The sequence below is a fragment of the Mya arenaria genome, chromosome 5 (genome assembly GCF_026914265.1).
Source record: "Mya arenaria isolate MELC-2E11 chromosome 5, ASM2691426v1".
Classification (NCBI taxonomy): domain Eukaryota; kingdom Metazoa; phylum Mollusca; class Bivalvia; order Myida; family Myidae; genus Mya; species Mya arenaria.
In genome coordinates, this window is record NC_069126.1 from 18,690,660 (window position 1) to 18,708,679 (window position 18,020).

Here is an 18,020-nt window from a genome sequence, read left to right on the forward strand (position 1 = left end):
GGCCCTTCACTGTACCGTTTACACCAAACATAACAATTGAAAATTCGAGTGTTGAGTGCATTTATTATGACGTTAATGTGTGGATACCGTCCTGGCACAACAATACATGTTTTGTCTTTACTATATAAACACATGCAACCAGTAGCAATAATGTATACAATGTCATCAAAATTGCCTTGTATCACAAGGGTATATGTTAGTGTCACACAAATTTCATGCCGTTTTAATCTATTCCTAATAAATATATTTGTAACACAGATTAATTGGCATTACTGTTGCCAGTAAATTTATTTGAAACACTTAAAAAATGGCTTACCTAACTTTGGTAAAACTTGGTCTTGAAAACATGGAATAGTGACCATTACAGTTCGACGTCTTAAATAAATGCGACCCTTAGGCGTTTATATCAAACATATTGTTATTTTAAAAAGTTAACCCTATCTAAACTTATCTAAGCACTTTGCTTAAACTTCAAAAACATAAATGACTAAAGGTGCTAAAATCATAGTAGAAATGGAGAAACAAAAACTTGTTTTAGACAAAAAGATCAGTTTTGAAACCCTTCAGATGCAAAAGAAAATAAGATTTACATCTGAACAACGAATACTGAATAGACAAGCAACCAATACCGGATGCGCGAAAACTATAAAAAAAAATATTATAGTTATAGTGTTAAGCAGGGATTGGCCGAGACACATAGGTTACCTGGACAAACGTGATATAGGTTTCACATTGTACATAGGTTACCTGGACAAACGTGATATAGGTTTCACATTGGTACAATGGTTACCTGGACAAACGTGATATAAGTTGAACATTGTACATAGGTTATCTGGACAAACGTGATACAAGTTTCACATTGGTGCATAGGTAATCTGAACAAACGTGATATAAGTTCCACATTGGTACATAGGTAATCTGGACAAACGTGACATATTTCACATTGACACATAGATTATCTGGACAAACGTGATACAAGTTCCACAATGGTACATAGATAATCTGGACAAACATGATATAAGTTTCAAATAAGTACATGGTTATCAGGACAAACGTGATACACGTTTCACATTGTACATAGGTTATCAGGAAAAACGTGATATAAGTTTCACATTGTACATAGGTTATCTGTACAAACATGATACAAGTTTCACATTTGTAAATATGTAATCTGGACAAACGTGACATAAGTTCCACATTGTACATAGGATATCTGGACAAACGAGTTCCATATTGGTACAATATAGGTTACAACTTCGATCCGAATTCAACAGCATCAATGGCCAGTCACATTCAACGATGTGTTTTTAAATGTTTGACATTCTATACATAAATTAAAAGATGCGGTTGTTTAAACAAATGTATGTTCATTCTGTGATCGTTGCGTGTGTTCTTTGGGCTACAGAACTATAAAACAAAAACTACAGAATCTATCAGTCTAAAATTTAATATTAAAATGTGTTTATAATTATATCACAGACATTATTTGGGATTTTAAAACATAATTATAAATTAACAAAGAGAAAATTATAACTCCATATTATAGTTAAGGCTCTGTCTACACTAATATATACAGTAGATATAGCATTTCCTTGGGAGTATATAAACTATATAATTTAAGTTTGAAATTGAAAACGAATTCTATTCAGCAAAGTTAACGGAGTAAACCTCCTCTTTCAATAATAGGGTCGGTAAAGGTTTGTATACACAAGTTATATGCCTCAGTGCGTTTGCCGGGACAATTAAAATTTTACTTAAGTAAGCATGTTAACAAAATATATCTATTTTAAATATTTTCAGTATATAATGTTTTTTATGCAAATGATCTGCATTTGTCTTAAACATTTTATGATTCATGATTTCAGAAAACCTAGCTATTGCTCAGCTTACTTTCAAAAGTGTTTTGTTAGACTACAATATGTGCACAATTGTAATCAACGAAAGACAACGACTCAGTTCTGTCTGCGACAATTCGCTTTCACACTCTTTGAAAAGTGAAAATCTTCACAAGTATGACGCCATATTATTTTCACACATGAAAAGGTGGGAACATTTAAACGACCATTTGAGATGACACATACTACTCGTCGGCATAATGAAAGAGAATTCACTTCACGGCAGATAATTATACATGCCGACAACATACTTCAAACACGGAATTAAGTATAAAAAAGACACCATAACAATTCTTTATTAAGTAATGCGATATCCTCGTGCCATGTGTATATGGCGTTAAACTTTACATTAGTTTAATTTCGTTATTTGTAAAGCAAAAAAAAAACATAAGTTCGTGACGTAAACAATGAAAAAGGGAATATATTTTGAATTAAGTAGAATCTAACTAGCTTAAAACAAACCGTTACAATTAATTGAACATAAACATAAAACATATATCTGGTAGGAAGTGTCGTTCTACTAAAACGTTGGGAACTTGTGCTTCAAGTCGCCCGTAAAGCAGCAACACGAGATGGTATGTACGTTGATGTATACCTGTATGGTGGAACATTCAGAAAACTAATTATCAATGTTTTCTCATTTAATACAAAAACGAAATATTTGTTATTTTGCTTGAAAAAATAAAGTAACAACGATACATAGGCCTGTTCAAACAACAACAACAACAACTTTAAGCATACAAACAGTTTACGAGCAAACAGGTAAAATTTAACGAGAAGCATAACAATAAGATGTGAACAAAAAGATAAATGATTGTTAGTCAGTAGCATTGACCTATTTTTCAATTAAAATCTAGAATGTTTATATAAAACGAATTGATAGAACAAAAATTAAATTTGAGTGGTTGTTTTAACGGAAGTTAGATTGAGTAGTATGTATCCAGTATATTGTATAGTATAAATTGTGCAATATAAAAGTGAATCAACTCATACAAGTGTAACCGTGTATTTGAAAGTAGAAAGCGCAAAAATATAAACTGTTTGGTGAAAGCTGAAAGATAGCATAAATACGGTATTAAATACTATTGTTATGATTAACAACAGTCATTTTGAAAACCCACCATTGTAATCTATTTAAATAATGTCACTTTAATCAGTGAAAATGTGACAGGAATTCATGTACACGTGTGTCTGTGCTTTGATATAATTTAATGCCAATACTATATTTTGGTGTACATCAACTTTGACGCCCACGTTGCATAACACTATGTGGCACTGGTCCACAACCAAAATGACACTAAACAATTGTGTGTGTCAGTCAACGAGAAACAATATCCGGTCTCTTGACACGTTGTGTTAATTGGCCATGTGTTAACCTATGAATATGTCAAATAAAACTGATTCACCAATCAAGGCAATTGATACACAAATGACAAGCGAAAAGTTACTATATTGGCTTCCAATACTGTAAAGTAAAAACTGGTCTTTTGACCTGGCATTTGTGGAGCTTCCTGAAGATTCTAAAATGTAAGTCGATCTTGGCTATGAGCATGTTACTTGTTTATACTGCATAATTTCTAAAGTAGTATTTGGTATACCTAAGTAATACCGGTTGTGTTTGTTTCCAATGCTCAAAACAAATGACCACAGTATATGTACGGATGGAAGTCATTTTTCTTCGGGATTGTTTTTTAAAGATCGTAGGGTCGTAGGGTAACACGCATCAGGGGCAAGACTAGTAGGATATATATTTATCAAAACGTGCTAAGTATGCATTTATTCATATATTTTATTCTAGCGACTGCATTAATACATTTTCTCACACTTTCTCAAGAAATATGCACATGTCATTTACTGGTCCATAGATTGTCATTAGATGCAGTTCATTACGAGCATCTAAGTAAGTTAACTAAGTAATCGGCTTTAAGCAGGACCGTTTGTATACGATATTCTGTTCTGTTGCAAGACGCTAATTACCATATACATCCTCGTAACATACGACTAGTATATATGTGTCTAAACAACTGCCCGATAAACGTGTAAAAATTGAAATATCAATCCTTGGGTGGTTTTTTTTTCAATAAATCATGACAGATAATATTTCATACTGATCCCTGATTGTGACGAGAACCTACTTCCGAGTTCAATTATGAAAAAACCTAAACACATAATTAAGCTTGGAACGCTGAAAAGCTGAGAGCTTATTTTCTATTTTTAAAACAAATAATCTAATATATAGCTTCTGTATATAACAGGTAATAATTACGCGTTGTTTTATTACTTCAATTTCATATTTGTTTTGTGATAATTATGATGTATTTTTATACTCCGTTGCGCATTTTTAAATGGATCGAAACATCGTCCCAATTGACTTAAGAAAGGCTAAAGCGTTTATTTCCACGTCGACAAAAGAAGTTCATAGGTTTTGCAGCTTGTTAACTGCAGAAGTGTTATTGTAATAAATTAATAACGCATTTATTAAAACTAATAACCACATACCACCAAGCGTACTAACTTCCACCATGCATCTCATACATATGTTTGGTTTCGAATGATCAGTCATTTAATTGCATATATAATCAAGTTATGTAGTGTACAAATCGTTATTGATGATGTCGACGCCATTTATCCTATTTGATTTAAAATGAACTCATATCTCTATATTTTACGCCTTCTTGTCATCGGTACGAATAGCTCTCTTTTTTGTCCGGACCTCATGGACTCATGAACGCCAAATAACTTCTGAAAGAGCTATTTCCCATGTCCCATCCAAGTACCAGCGCCGTGCACACGTTGGTCACGTGTAGTAAACATCAGGTGCCACTGGTCGTCGTGGCTAATATCCTCTATCAGGAATATGTCGTCCATGAACTCTTTGTTATATTAGCACTTATATTATAGATACCCCTTCTCATTCACCGTTGCAGTACATGGTTTCTTGTCCTTAACGCTGCCTCGCTATAACCTAGTCCGTACAATAGCTCGCGTCTCCGTGACTGAAACACACTACAGTATGTGGTGGTTCCAGGTTTTGAAGAAAACAACATAGAAAAGAGGGGATAACGTTTTTGGATACTCGCCTATAAAAGATTTATAAGATATAATGACGTGACTACAAAAGAGGATTGTGCATTTCCGTCATTGTATTGTTATCTATATAAAAAAATATCGTCACATGCCAACAAGCTAGGTCTTTTTTGGAATCATATCAATGCCTCCGTGTGACAAATATTATCGAAACATCGGCCCTTGCAATATCTGGAAAATATCAATACTCTAGTACAAATACAAAGTCATATAGTGCTCTTTCCGGTCTATATCCTACTATTACCTAACAAGACTCAAAATGCAAATGTATTCACAATTTTATTAAGAATGTGCGTCTTTTATCAAATTAACTAAGGATAGTTAAGATCACTGTCAAGTACATTTGTAACAATTATATCATTATTATTCAACATCGATGCATAATATTATTATATATTCTTTCGCCCATGTAGCGAGTTGTAGCGTTACATGGATACACATCAAATGTCAAAATAATGTATCCCTGATCGCTCATTATTGTAGCTACACATACACGCTTCACAAAAACATGAAAGCTTGAAACACACGGCGTTGTCTTTTTCGACCATCCCGTCTACTGTCGGCTCAAAATGCTTTTGCGGATACAAAAAAAAAACATATTCGGACTGAAGCGTCGCCAAAAGTTTTGCAGCTTCACGTCTAACATCGTTCGGTTACGGCGAGACAAGATGTACTAAAACACAAGCTATTTTAGGTCCGTAATGTCCGTAATTCAATCATACATGCGCGTTGAACATATTGAACAGAACCAATCTCGACAATGACTTCGCTAATCACTGCGATGTACAAATGTGTTTTTTATAACATGTACTGAAAATACTCTTTTCAATACCTTTGGAAAAACCTTGAATAATTAAATAATACGACGGACCTATAAACCAGATTTTAATATTACGGCACTTGATCATACATAATTCATTGTTGGATACAGTGACTGAATCCGCTTTCTGACGCCCGCAAAGTTCTGGAGAAATCATTGTTCATATGCTAGATTAACTGCCGGAAACAGTGCAGTCGTCGAATGCTGGTTAGCAATTTGGGGAGATTTATTGATTATCTCTGTCATCTTGTACCTCAATCAGAACTCCTCGTCTAGTATCAAGATAAATCATAAAATCATATTTTTTACTAAAGAGTAATAATGGTAGGGATTACCCTATTAGTGCGTTTTTCACAACGCGATATAATTACGAGGACATTGTTTTGAAAACAACGCGCGTTTGTCAGTTTAATAATATTAGTGTTCAAAGGTAAAGTATTCATGACTAAACGCATTTCTGTACGTACTGCCAAAGTATCATTATCTGTTATAAATTTGCAGTACTTGTTTTCATCAACCCCCTATTTTAGAATCGGAAACACCACTTGAATATATGTAATATATTTTCGCGAATCAAATTCTGATGACTTGCTCCTCATTTGGTAGGAAAACAAATATACGATGTTTTTATGTAAAACAATATAAAATCGGAATATTTCTTTGTGTAGCTCTACAATAATGACCACCCTCATTTTGAGCAACATAGGTATCCAGTACTGCTTGGTTAATATTTTAGCACTAAAGCAGTCGTAAGTTTCTCAAGAAAGCGCATGTGCACGCTTTCAGACAAACGGAGCAACACATTCAAGCTTCACAAAAACATTAATCACAGAAAAGAATGTCTTTTTGGTCCATCCCATCTACTAGTAGTCTCAATGCAGATATAATGCGGATACAAACATCTTCATTAACATATTTGCAGACATGTTCTTAAGTCTTCGTTTTCATGAGTGCTATGGCATTTTGACAAAGCTTCCCGACCTTTCCAACCTCTTGCCAGTATGAAATGGCATTTCACGGGGCACCCCAGTGTACCACAAAGATGATATCTGGGACTGATATGCCCATACCAAAAGCCACAGTAGCAACCAGGACCCTCGCGTAATGGTATGGATCTGGACTTTTGAAACTGTCAATGATCATCTTATTCTTAAAGTTGTAAGTTGTTGCATGGAACATCTCAACCGTTAGTAGCTAAGAATCTGACAAATAAATTTTCAAACTGTCCACTTTATGTGAATTTGTTCTGATGGTTTGACCAAATCATTATGTATTGAACGATATTTTTAAACTATTCAATCTACAATTTTTTTCTAGATTTTAAACACTTAAAAACGTATTTTATTCCCACGTAATTTGGTATTATGTTGGCGTTTTCATATTTTGAATAACTATCCACCATATGTTATTAAAGTATGGCTTCCAAGACGAAATGTCTAAATAAATAATGTATTCTGTTTTATATTCTGTCGAAAACTCGTGCTCACTGCAAGTATTTGGGTGTGCATGTGTGATACTTATCGTTTGCTTGTTATGTGCAAAAGAGCTGTGCACTTAAATGATAAAATAATATTTTAAACCTATATTATCTATTTCAAACATAAAATACTCAGAACAATTTTAATATTTATAAAAACCTGTATAAGACGTCTATTATTTTAGACTAAGTTAGTCATATGATTGAACATATTTCGCAAATTTACTGTCATGTCTTCTTAAGCCAGATTTTCTTGTCCCTGATTTGCTGGATACTGAATAACTACAGTGTATTTTCGATCTGGCTTAGGGTTTAAAACACAGTACATGTATGAGTCATTGCTTTTTTCTAGAACACAAATCTCCCCTCTCTTGTAAAGCATTGACAACTTTACTGCTGTCCTTGAATTAGTATGATTTTGGACTTTTTCCATTCCCGCAATCCCAACATCCACATTCGCTGGCAAAGGAATATTTTTACTTTTTGGTCTTTGTTTTTTTTAAATCTTCTGTCGAGCAGAATCTTGTCTAAACCAAACCTGGAATTTACTAAAAATTTCACATGTGTCCATGAAGGAATTATTTTCTACATGACCTTTAGAATGAATTACATCTGAAGGTGTTCTTAATTAACCCATTTCATTCTGACGCCCAGTTAGATATGATACCTTGGAATTCTGGGCAATTTCCAATAACTGATAAGCCATCTTGCAGTTTATGACCCTCTACACAACTCTAGGAATGTTACTTGTCTTCAAAAAACGACTCTGGTATTTGCAAGTGGCCTTTCCTCCAGGCAAACGGACATTTACATGTAATGCCTGATTCCCATCAGCCATACGAGGGGGTTGCAACTGATCAATAACAGCATGGTGCTTCTTAGAGAATCCACCAATCAAGTCCATCAGAAGCTCCTCTGAAGGTTCGTTAACTGGCGCTTTTTCCTATGCCTTGTAGCTGCTTCCTGATACAAAGTCCAGCGTTGACAATGCAACAGTTCAAGATGAACCAAAATATATATCGCCACAACATCCAATGTTGTATTTTGCTCGGAACTGGTCATGTAGATCCACTCCGCCGATAAACTTATTATATGCATTAACAGTATGTGGCTATCTCAGCTCTAGGTGCTTGCCTAAAACACGTTTCCTGGCAGGCTGGCTCAAGGTGGAAAGGTGGTGAACAAGGCGTTTGTCCTTCCTCACTGTTGACACCAAAGCATCCTTCTGGAGGATCTTGAACTACCCCCTCTGCCGAACATCCCTTGGCTTCTTGAGACCTTTGGGAATCCAATGCTATTCACTGTCCCATAACCATCTAATCTGTTTGCTAACAAGCTTTTTAACAGTGGTAATCCTGTAAAGAAATAGTCAATATATATATGTAGTTTAGTATTTTGCACTTCCTGTGTTAAGTTCATAACCACATCATGACTGTGGCCATGATGTGTCCTGTCCTTGCAGCCAATTAGGTACAAGTGAAAGTTCCATAAATAGGCACTTCTGCTGTGACGCAGCATCCACACTTTCACTCCACGTTTAGTTGGTTTATAAGGCATGTATTGCTGAAAAGTCTGCCAGAGTTGATACGGGTATAAAACAATAGGGGGCATAAGAAGCGGGCAAAAAAAAATCTGAGAAAAAAAAGTTTTGGGTCGCGTGTCAAATTCGCCGCGATCGGCCACCATGTTTGTTGACAGTGACAAAAAAATTTGGGGGGAAAATGGCGATGTATATTTTTAAAACCATACAATACTTATACAAAGCAACTTTTATGTCTAAAAAAAAGATTAGGGTCGGCAAGGAAAAAGTGGGGTCGGTCGGGTTACCAGAAACACAGGTTTTTTTTTTGGGGGGCTTTGATAAATAGAGTTCAATATAAATGCTAATTTAGAAGATGTTATTTCTCGGGTATTATTATTTTAGTATAGTGTTTGTTACACATTATTTAGATAAAAAGAGTTCAAGTTAGATGATATTATTTCTCGGGTATAAGACGGGTAATAATAATCATTTTCTAAACACAAGGTCATCCGAGTCCTTATATCAAATCAAAATTGGATAATTTCCTGAATTATATTAACAAAAGACAACAACACAAGATAAGTTGTGAACATGATTTTATGATTTTGGTGCAATAAAACTGTGAATAAACATGACTGAGGAAATATATACATGATGAAATAAACTAGAAATAAAAACAAAAATGCAAATTTATATACAGTCATAAACAATATCAAAACAAAAACAGCAACATATACAGAAACAAATTCTAAGCTGCTTGAAGTCCCAAGCGAGTGTGATGTACAACAAATAGTCTCTGCACAGGTGCACATTGCAAGTCACACAGCCATAGACGGTTTCGTGACAGTCCCCAGTTCTTTTCTTGTGCAACTTACATATCCTTCGATTGTCCTCCAGGCGTTCATGCGAATGGTTGCCCTTCATAGTGTTACGTTTCCTATTCCGGTAACCAGCAATCTGTTATCAGTTCCTCCCTAAAGTCCTTGTGTGTGTACCTCATCTTGGTTCGTCTTGTATAGGTCTGCTTGTATATTATAAAAGCAATCACAATACTACAGTTCATCATGAACCAGAAGAGGTACCGCCACCACTTCTTCGAGGATCGCCCAACATTGTATTTGGCCCGGTGCTGGTCAAGCCGGTCAACACCGCCCATAAATTTGTTATACACGAACACACTGTGTTGTTGGGCAAGAGCCAGTACATCATCCCTGGTGTTTCGGGTACACTCTCTCACATCTGCAGGGTCGCTGAGGTTGGAGAGATGGAAAACTTGCTTCTTGTCCTTACACACAGAGGCTACCATGTTGGAGTCCCCCTTCTGCATCACCTTTAAATCTCCACCTTTTTTCACAACTCCCTTCCGTTTGAGGTTGACTGGAAATCCCTCCCTATTCATTCTCACTGTACCACAGGCATAAAGTCCATTTGCCAGGAGGTGCTGAAGGAGTGGCAGACCAGTGAAAAATTGTTAAAAAATATCCAGCAGAAGGAGCATTGTAAATAATCAGTAAGCCGTGAGACATTAAATCCAAGACCTTGTTCACTGACATTGTTCTGGCATCCAAGGTAAACTTCAAATTTTGCACAGTAGGCTGTCTGAGAGTCACATTACATCAAGCTTTTCATGCCGCTCTTTATAGGCTTTGCCGGCATATATTGCTTGAAAGCAAGTCTTCCATTGAACTTAATGATGGCCTCTTCAACAGACACTTCCTTTGAAAGTTCATTTTGTCCGGATTGGCAGTTTTGACAACTTTGACATTTGTTGTCTCGGTATGAGTTAATTGTGACAACAAATTACGGGCATACATATGATTAACGTATTTTAAAATATAAGCATGTGCATGCTTATAATAACAAAAGATGGTATTTTGCAGGGCTCATCCTAGACATAAATTTTAGGGAGAAGTGAGAACGGGGGAGGTTGCGGGAGGGGGGTTCCCCCTCCTGTAGGTCGGAAAATTTTGAGATTTTAAATGTCAAGTGGTGGGTTCTGGTGTGTCCTGGACAACTTTTCTATGCATTAAAAATGGTGTTCAAATTGTTTTTAAAATAGTCATACTGGTTGTTTTTAGTTGGAATTAATTTGTATATACCTTTAAAAAAAAGTCAAGTTTCAAACATTTTATTACATGCAAACGGTTAACCTATCATGCACACATACATATATATCAGAATTTAAATACATGATACATGATGGCATCTTGTAACTCAGTTACACTCTTGTTTGATGTGTAAGAGGGTGAGGGCCCATTCATGAGATGGCCAAGATCAGCACCTATGGCCCCGGCAAGCTGGAGGTGGTACTGAAATTCCTCCTCGGGGAGCTCTCGCTTAGCCAGGTGGTAGGCAGTCTTAAAGAGCTTGGGGTCAAGCTCGTCATCCTTGGACAGTTTGGCCAGTACGATTTTCCTCATGGGTTCAAGGGAACGCAGAACTGTCTCTCCAAGGCGGCCTTGTGCTGATTTGCTGAAAAATATTTTGCTGAAAATACACATATTTCTTTAAAAATATTTCACAGTATCTCATCATTTTCAGTTTTAAAATAATTTGGGCATAAATTACAACATGTTTTAAAATATATAAAACCAGACACCTTAAAAAGTTAAAATTAATACCACTTTGAATTGATTTATCTGCGGACTAAGCAATGCTTCTATTGTTTTAATAAATACTTACACAAGCCATGTCTCTGATGATTGGTTGTTTTTGCTGGTTGGTCATGTCCAAGGACGTAGGCGTTGTCCAACTTAGCACATCTATAAACTTCGCAGTGCCATTTTTTATCTGCATCTTGTCTGACCCAACTGAAATTATTTTGATAATTTAACTTTTTGAATGATTTCTTATTTGAACTGTCGATCATGTCATCACTATCAACATCGTCAGCTTTACGTTTCAGGCCTGGGGAATCCCGCAGAAGCCACGTAGAAAGCATGATTACTATGAAACAGAATGCAAAATATCTCATATAGAATATTGATGTGAACCGTTCGAAGAAAAAATAATGGAAGCATTTCTGAAATAAAAAACAACAAACCTGGAACTGTGATTCGCACTTGCCCTTCTCGCTAACTTCGCAGTAATCACACCCAATTAAGTTCATTTGTCATCAGTGCACATCATTTAAACCGTCATAAAGTATAAATCCTAATTGGCACAAATTGACATTTACAAACATCGGCAAGTGTAAATATTAATCCCTTACAATTTTATTACATCGATGACGTAGCGCATGTACACACAGTCAATGGTGCAAACACGTGCCTCGATTGAATATAACAAACGTTCTCATTGGCCAAAGTCAATGGAGCATATTTACTAGGTTTAACACGATTGGCTGTTTGTCAACTGAACTGACAGGCGGAAGGCGGAGTCGCTCTGTTTTGACAAGCGTTAGTTCTTAGCGATATCGACTTTTTTGATCTTTGAATAAGTCGGCGAAGTTGACTTCGCTTTGATCTTAGAAAATAGCGAAGTTAATCGCCTAAGTCGCCTGGTAGGATGAGCCCTGATTTTATGTTTTTGATTCATATATATTTTTTAGACTTTTTTTCACTAAAATTTGAATATATTTTCTGAAGTAAATTGGTCTTTCAATTTCATCATTAATCTGTTAAATGATAAAATAATCGTCTACAGTGATAATAGGGCATTTTCTCTTCAAGCGTAATCTGTTTTCATCGAGTTCAGAATTCATTAGTAAAAGTGGGCATACAAGTGCCCAAAGCCATTAAACATTGAAAATATTTAATTTGACTTGTGTTTCAAATCCTTTTTCATTTCATCAAACGTCATATCATATTCATCAATTTTGAAGAAACATATTTTTGTTCAATATCATTATTATTACTGTTTCATAATCACCGTATAATTTCTTATGATTTTATGGTCAAGTATTGTTTTTTCATTAAAATTTTAGTTTTAATAATTATTACATTTATTTACTTTGATCAAATGCTATGGTAAACTAAATGGAATGCGCATCGATGAATTTGGCCTCTATTTCCTTATTGGAACAGAGGAATGGGCCATTATCTCAAATCAAACCCATTCTGGTGCCCATCAGGTAGGCTGGCCAAGAAGTCCTATAGGTAGGGTCCAGGGTTTTTTGTCATATCTTGCAGGGACCGCAGAGTGGCTTCCAGAGTGAAGGTCTGCTGGGTCAGGTTGACATCTGTCATCTGGAAGATCAAACACAACTTCGACAGCACCCTGAAGCATGTAAGATGTTGCCAAGAACTTGTAGTTGGCATGTTTCAGCAAGCCAGTTGATGATGACAGTATCAACAGCTCCTTTAAAGAGAGCCAGCTTGTATGAATTGTCTGCTTGAATTTCCTTTCAACCATGACATAAACTTCCTGAATTTTCCTTAGCCTAGACTGATGTTTGGATGAATAGTTGTAATATTTGAAGATGGTGTTAATCATGCCCTGGTATTAAACTAAGTATTGCACCTTGTCTGCTGCCTGTCCACTAGACAGTGCCGGTCTCTGTGCGATGCAGTGGATGCTTAGAACATGTTGATTTCTTTTCAGGAGTGATAAGCTACGCCGCCTTTACTTTTTAACTCATTCCATGTGATACTATGTGAAACAAAACAAAATACATATTGCAACAGAGAAGTCAATTAACACAGAGCAAAGTTATCGCCCGAATAGCCCTCAAAGATGACTCCTGTCTTCTAACATAGTCTGTATCTTCTGTAGGCAGGCAGTTTTATTAGCAGAGTATTGGTAATACTTAAAGATATGGTTTAGGAGAACCTCTCATGACTGTCCTTGGTGTCGATGGTTATGGCAATGGACAGTAACGAGGCCAGGTTAATTGCTTTCAACCTTGTTGCAACACCTGTCTTCTTGCCGATCATGGTCTGGCATCCGTCTGAGGCATACCGAACAAAATTGTTTAATCCAAGCTCTTCTACCACTTTCTCAGTCTCGTTCAGCCTTTCTGCGGTTATTTTCACATCTTTTAAGAAATCTATACAGGTGTCTCCATTTTCAGTGTTGATGTACTTCACACAGAAGGCAATGAGTTTATTATTGGATACATCAGTTGTTTCATCACTCATTATGGCATATCTGAGACTGTCTTTTACTCGTTGCTTCACTGTCTCCATGATGTCGGTAGCCATGGACTCCATGAATTCATCTCTATTGTGGGACTTTTGTATGTTGCGTTTTTTCCTTGTTTTAGGTGTTGCAGGTATGGGCATTGTAGTTCATTTGTAGCAAAAAGTCTTAATGCAAAGTGGTGTAGGGAAGGTTGTGGCTTACAAGAAATGCAAGATCTTTGTTGCACACGTCAAAACTCATATTCGCCCATTCAATGGCATTTTTTTGCTGGAAGGCGTCGCTAATGTTTAGCTGGACCTCCATTTCAACTGGTAATGCAGACCTATGCATCTCCGAGTTCTCATGACTAACAATCTTGTCAAGCTGAAGTGTTGACTTGTGCACCCACTGGTATTCCAAGTTCCATTTTGACTGTTTTTGGCACAGTCTGCAATACATTACATCAAGAACACCAGTATCTGTCTCTTTTCCATTGCCCAGTATAGCCATGGTCTACCATCTGTCATAGTTTCACTTTTCTGCTTACTAGCAACAAACTTGGCATAAATATTTGTTCTTGTTTTATTGTCTTCAATTCTGGTAACGAAAGCATGACCTCAGTTCCATGTTTCTGCAAAATGTTAAGCAAAATTGAAGGCATGTTTGTTCTTCATTCCACTTATTTAGATCTGCTTCTTTTGAAATGGAAAAGGGCAATTAATTTGAGCCTCTGGGGAAGGTGCAGGGGATCTCCCCAAGAATGTTTTTTATGATATATATCCTAAATACCATTTATAAAATTTCCATCAATTCCAGGCTTAAACTGTTTTAATCATGTTGAACTGTTGAATGTGATTTTGTTATAAATAAATATGATCTTGTGCAGTCAGGAAAAAACAACTCTTGATTTACATGACGCATGAACATTTATGATCAACAAATAAAAAAAAAAGTATGAGTATCAAAATTGGAAGAAATTATAACAATTCTATATATATCCATAATTATATAACTATCATGCAGTGTACATTGTTGTTTATATATTAATTCATCATATAAACACCTCTTCGATAACATAAAATAACTGCAAATATCAATTGAACATGTAACAATATAAAAATAAGTTACAATAACACAATGCTTATTGTTTGCTCAATTTTGCCATTATCAGGCAAGTTCATTTCACAATGATCAATGTTACTTATTTTTAACACGCTGATGAGAGGGCTGTTTTTTTCGTGAAAAAACTGCTATTGAACGCTCCATAATCGTTGAAAGTCAGCGATGTTTGACATGTTCAGTTTAATCATGAGCCTTTTGACGGTGTTGTCATCCAGTGAGCATCAATGATTGGTCTTGCTTCAGTTGGCTGAAGACCCTTTCCACTTCAGCAGTGCTGAGTGGTGTGACAGCTGCTGCAAAAATCAGCCTGGCCAATAGCGGGAATCACATTTTCCGAAAAATAAGGCAGTCAGTTGCGGAAGGCTGCGGCCCGGCTGTCCTTACTTCTTCCAGGAAGCTGTTCCGTTCATTGAGCAGACCATTGACAGGCATGCTGTAGTGGGTCGATAGAGACTCTATTTCGTCGTATCCATAAGATGCAGTGGCGTCGGCGTAGGTGAGGTCGAAAAAGGCTATTGGTTTAAGTCGCGAAAATTGACCCTTTCTTTTCTTTCAAAGTGTTCAGATGCTAAACGCCAGAGGATGTGAATTTGTCGCTCAATTCAGTGTTTTCAATTGCACAATCTCCTATCATGAGGGTTGCTTTTTTGGAGCCAGTTGCCGCCATTCCGCAATCAGTGCACTGTCAACCATTTGGCAGGCTTCCCTGATGTGGCAGTCATTGGCCTGAAACGCTCGGCTGAGGTCTGCGATGATTTGAAAGACCTTGGCCAGAAAAAAAGCTGCCTGACGATGTCAGGTTTTTCAGCCTATTCAACAGGCCATTTCCCTGGGGATTGCTATTTCAAAGGCTCGCATTTGCCTTGAATCAAATTGTGGTAATAAACAGCTATACCTGTGACTATTAAATGTGTCACTGTTTCTCATCATAATCCATTTCTTTGTTTAGAAAATCCTATAAGAAAAGTATATATATATATACATGTACATCAAAACAACAACCTAATAAATATACAAGGACTTATTATGCACTGAAACAGTTGTGGTCAACAGGAGCATACCTAGGATCCTTTTTGTCAAACAATTTCAGCGCAGTTGTTTCAGGGCATATTTCACTGTTTAATATGTACTGTATGGTTCAATCTGTGTGCTAGTAGATTTACTGTGAATTATATCACCCATCTCATTGAATGTGGATCCCACCATTGGGTCATGGAATATGAACAATGCAGCAAATGCTATCTTGGTAAGAACAGGGTATTTCTTGCACTTTTCAATGCTAGCCTACCACTTCATCATGTCTTTTTCTGTCACAGAGGGTAGCCTTTCCATTGGATAGTTTAGTTCACTATGAACAATGATCAATGCAAGCTACTGCTTTAAGCAAACCATTGGCAATTCGCAGAGTTTTCAGCATTTGTCTTGCACATTTAGCATATCCAGATGATGCCTGTGCTACAAAGGTTTTCACTTACATTCCTTTTTCACTTCCCTTCATAAATTTTCGGGTTTCTGCTCCAATATACACTTCTGTCTAGTTTAAGTATTGTCCATCAAACAACTCCAGATTCATCTTTTTTAATGATTTTGGTCCAAGTGGCGCTATCATTTCTGCCTTCATAGAACATGCCAGAAACTCTCTCAGTGTGTCATATTGGCCTTCATGCACTTGATGGATCATAGTATTAGTGCACTGGATTGTGCATACATATTTCTATATAATAGCTCAACTGCATATTTTTTTCCCCCATCCTCTGCTAGCTTCTCGAAGCTAAGGCTTTTCTGAAGTTCTTTCCCCCTTGATTTTCCTTCAATGCCTCACATGCCTACATGTTAAATTTCAGTCAGACACTCGATGTATATTGCCTTGTCTTCCCTTCTGAGAAAGGCCCAGTTAAACATAACATAGGCATTCCACATGATGACTGTACTCAGGGTTTTTTCATATGCTGAAAGCCATCTTTGTGGTACAAAACGCTCTGGCGTTATATAACGTATTTCAAGTATTTCACACAATTCTTTCATGACCAAGTATTGCGAGTATTTCAAATCATTGTGAATGTCATTGAACATATAAAAAAATTATGTTCAAGATAGTTCATGAATGGGGCACAAAGTCTTTTGGATGCATTGTGCATATGGTGACAGGATTTACCGTCTCTGTTCAACAAGTGAGGAGCCTTCATGTCTCTGATCCTTGTTTTGACTCTAGATTTATGACCACGCATTACGTTGCATGAGTCCATTAGCATAGACACCAAGTTTGTCCATGGGATGTTATTTGTCTCTATATTTTGTTTTAATTGGTTCTATGGATGCCAAATGTTCGATCTTTTTGACTATCCAGATCTTTTTGACTATCCAGGTGATAAAATGAAGCAAACATAGTGAGCACCAGTCCTTGTTGCTTTTGATCTAAGAACAGTGAGATGCACTGCCCTCGGGGGGTTTTGTGCTTAAATTAGAAGCTTTGTGCCACACCATGGGCTGTAATGCTTGTGGCACTATTTATAGATGAAGTAGTTTTTTCAAAGTCTCTTGATCTTAACAGTGTTTTGGCAAAGTTCAAGAGGTCTCCCACTATACTAAATGACAAACAGTTCCTCTAATGAACGCTGTTGGTAGTTCTGCCATTTGCAACCCGGTCCTCAATGGATTTGGGTCATTTTTCATGCTTTGGATCAGGATCATGAAAACCAAATTGTACAAGCTCTAGAAGATTTATGCAATGATAGTTGACATGAATTTTATCATGTTACTCATTTAGGATTTATCCTAACACTATCACAACACAAAACAATTGTACAAACACAATGATAAATTTAACGATATGAACAATATTACATGGTTCTTTTTTATAAAGAAAATGTGAATCACCACCACCTAATCTTTTAACTTAATTTATCTGATTGGTTTTAAGACATGATCTTTTTTTCAAATGAAAGGCCCCCGAGTTACATTTAAATCCATTATTCCTGCTTTACCAGGATTGTTTTTCCTCAACATTCACAGAACGCAACCCCTGTTTTTCACTGT

At 36.4% G+C, this 18,020-nt stretch overlaps 1 protein-coding gene across 4 annotated transcripts in view; it reads left to right on the forward strand.

The window, feature by feature from the left end:
* LOC128233429 (cyclin-dependent kinases regulatory subunit 1-like) overlaps window positions 1-18,020 on the forward strand; it is a 48,962-nt gene that overhangs the window by 27,540 nt on the left and 3,402 nt on the right. Inside the window, exon 1 of one of the 4 annotated variants that reach the window (XM_052947099.1) lies at window positions 6,138-6,232. The exons of 2 other annotated variants lie outside the window; for them this stretch is intronic. The gene's annotated coding sequence lies outside the window, so the exon portion shown is untranslated. Of the gene's footprint in view, window positions 1-6,137; window positions 6,233-6,391; window positions 6,405-18,020 lie in introns of those variants that run through there. One more of the 4 variants, XM_052947101.1, reaches the window with a different exon arrangement.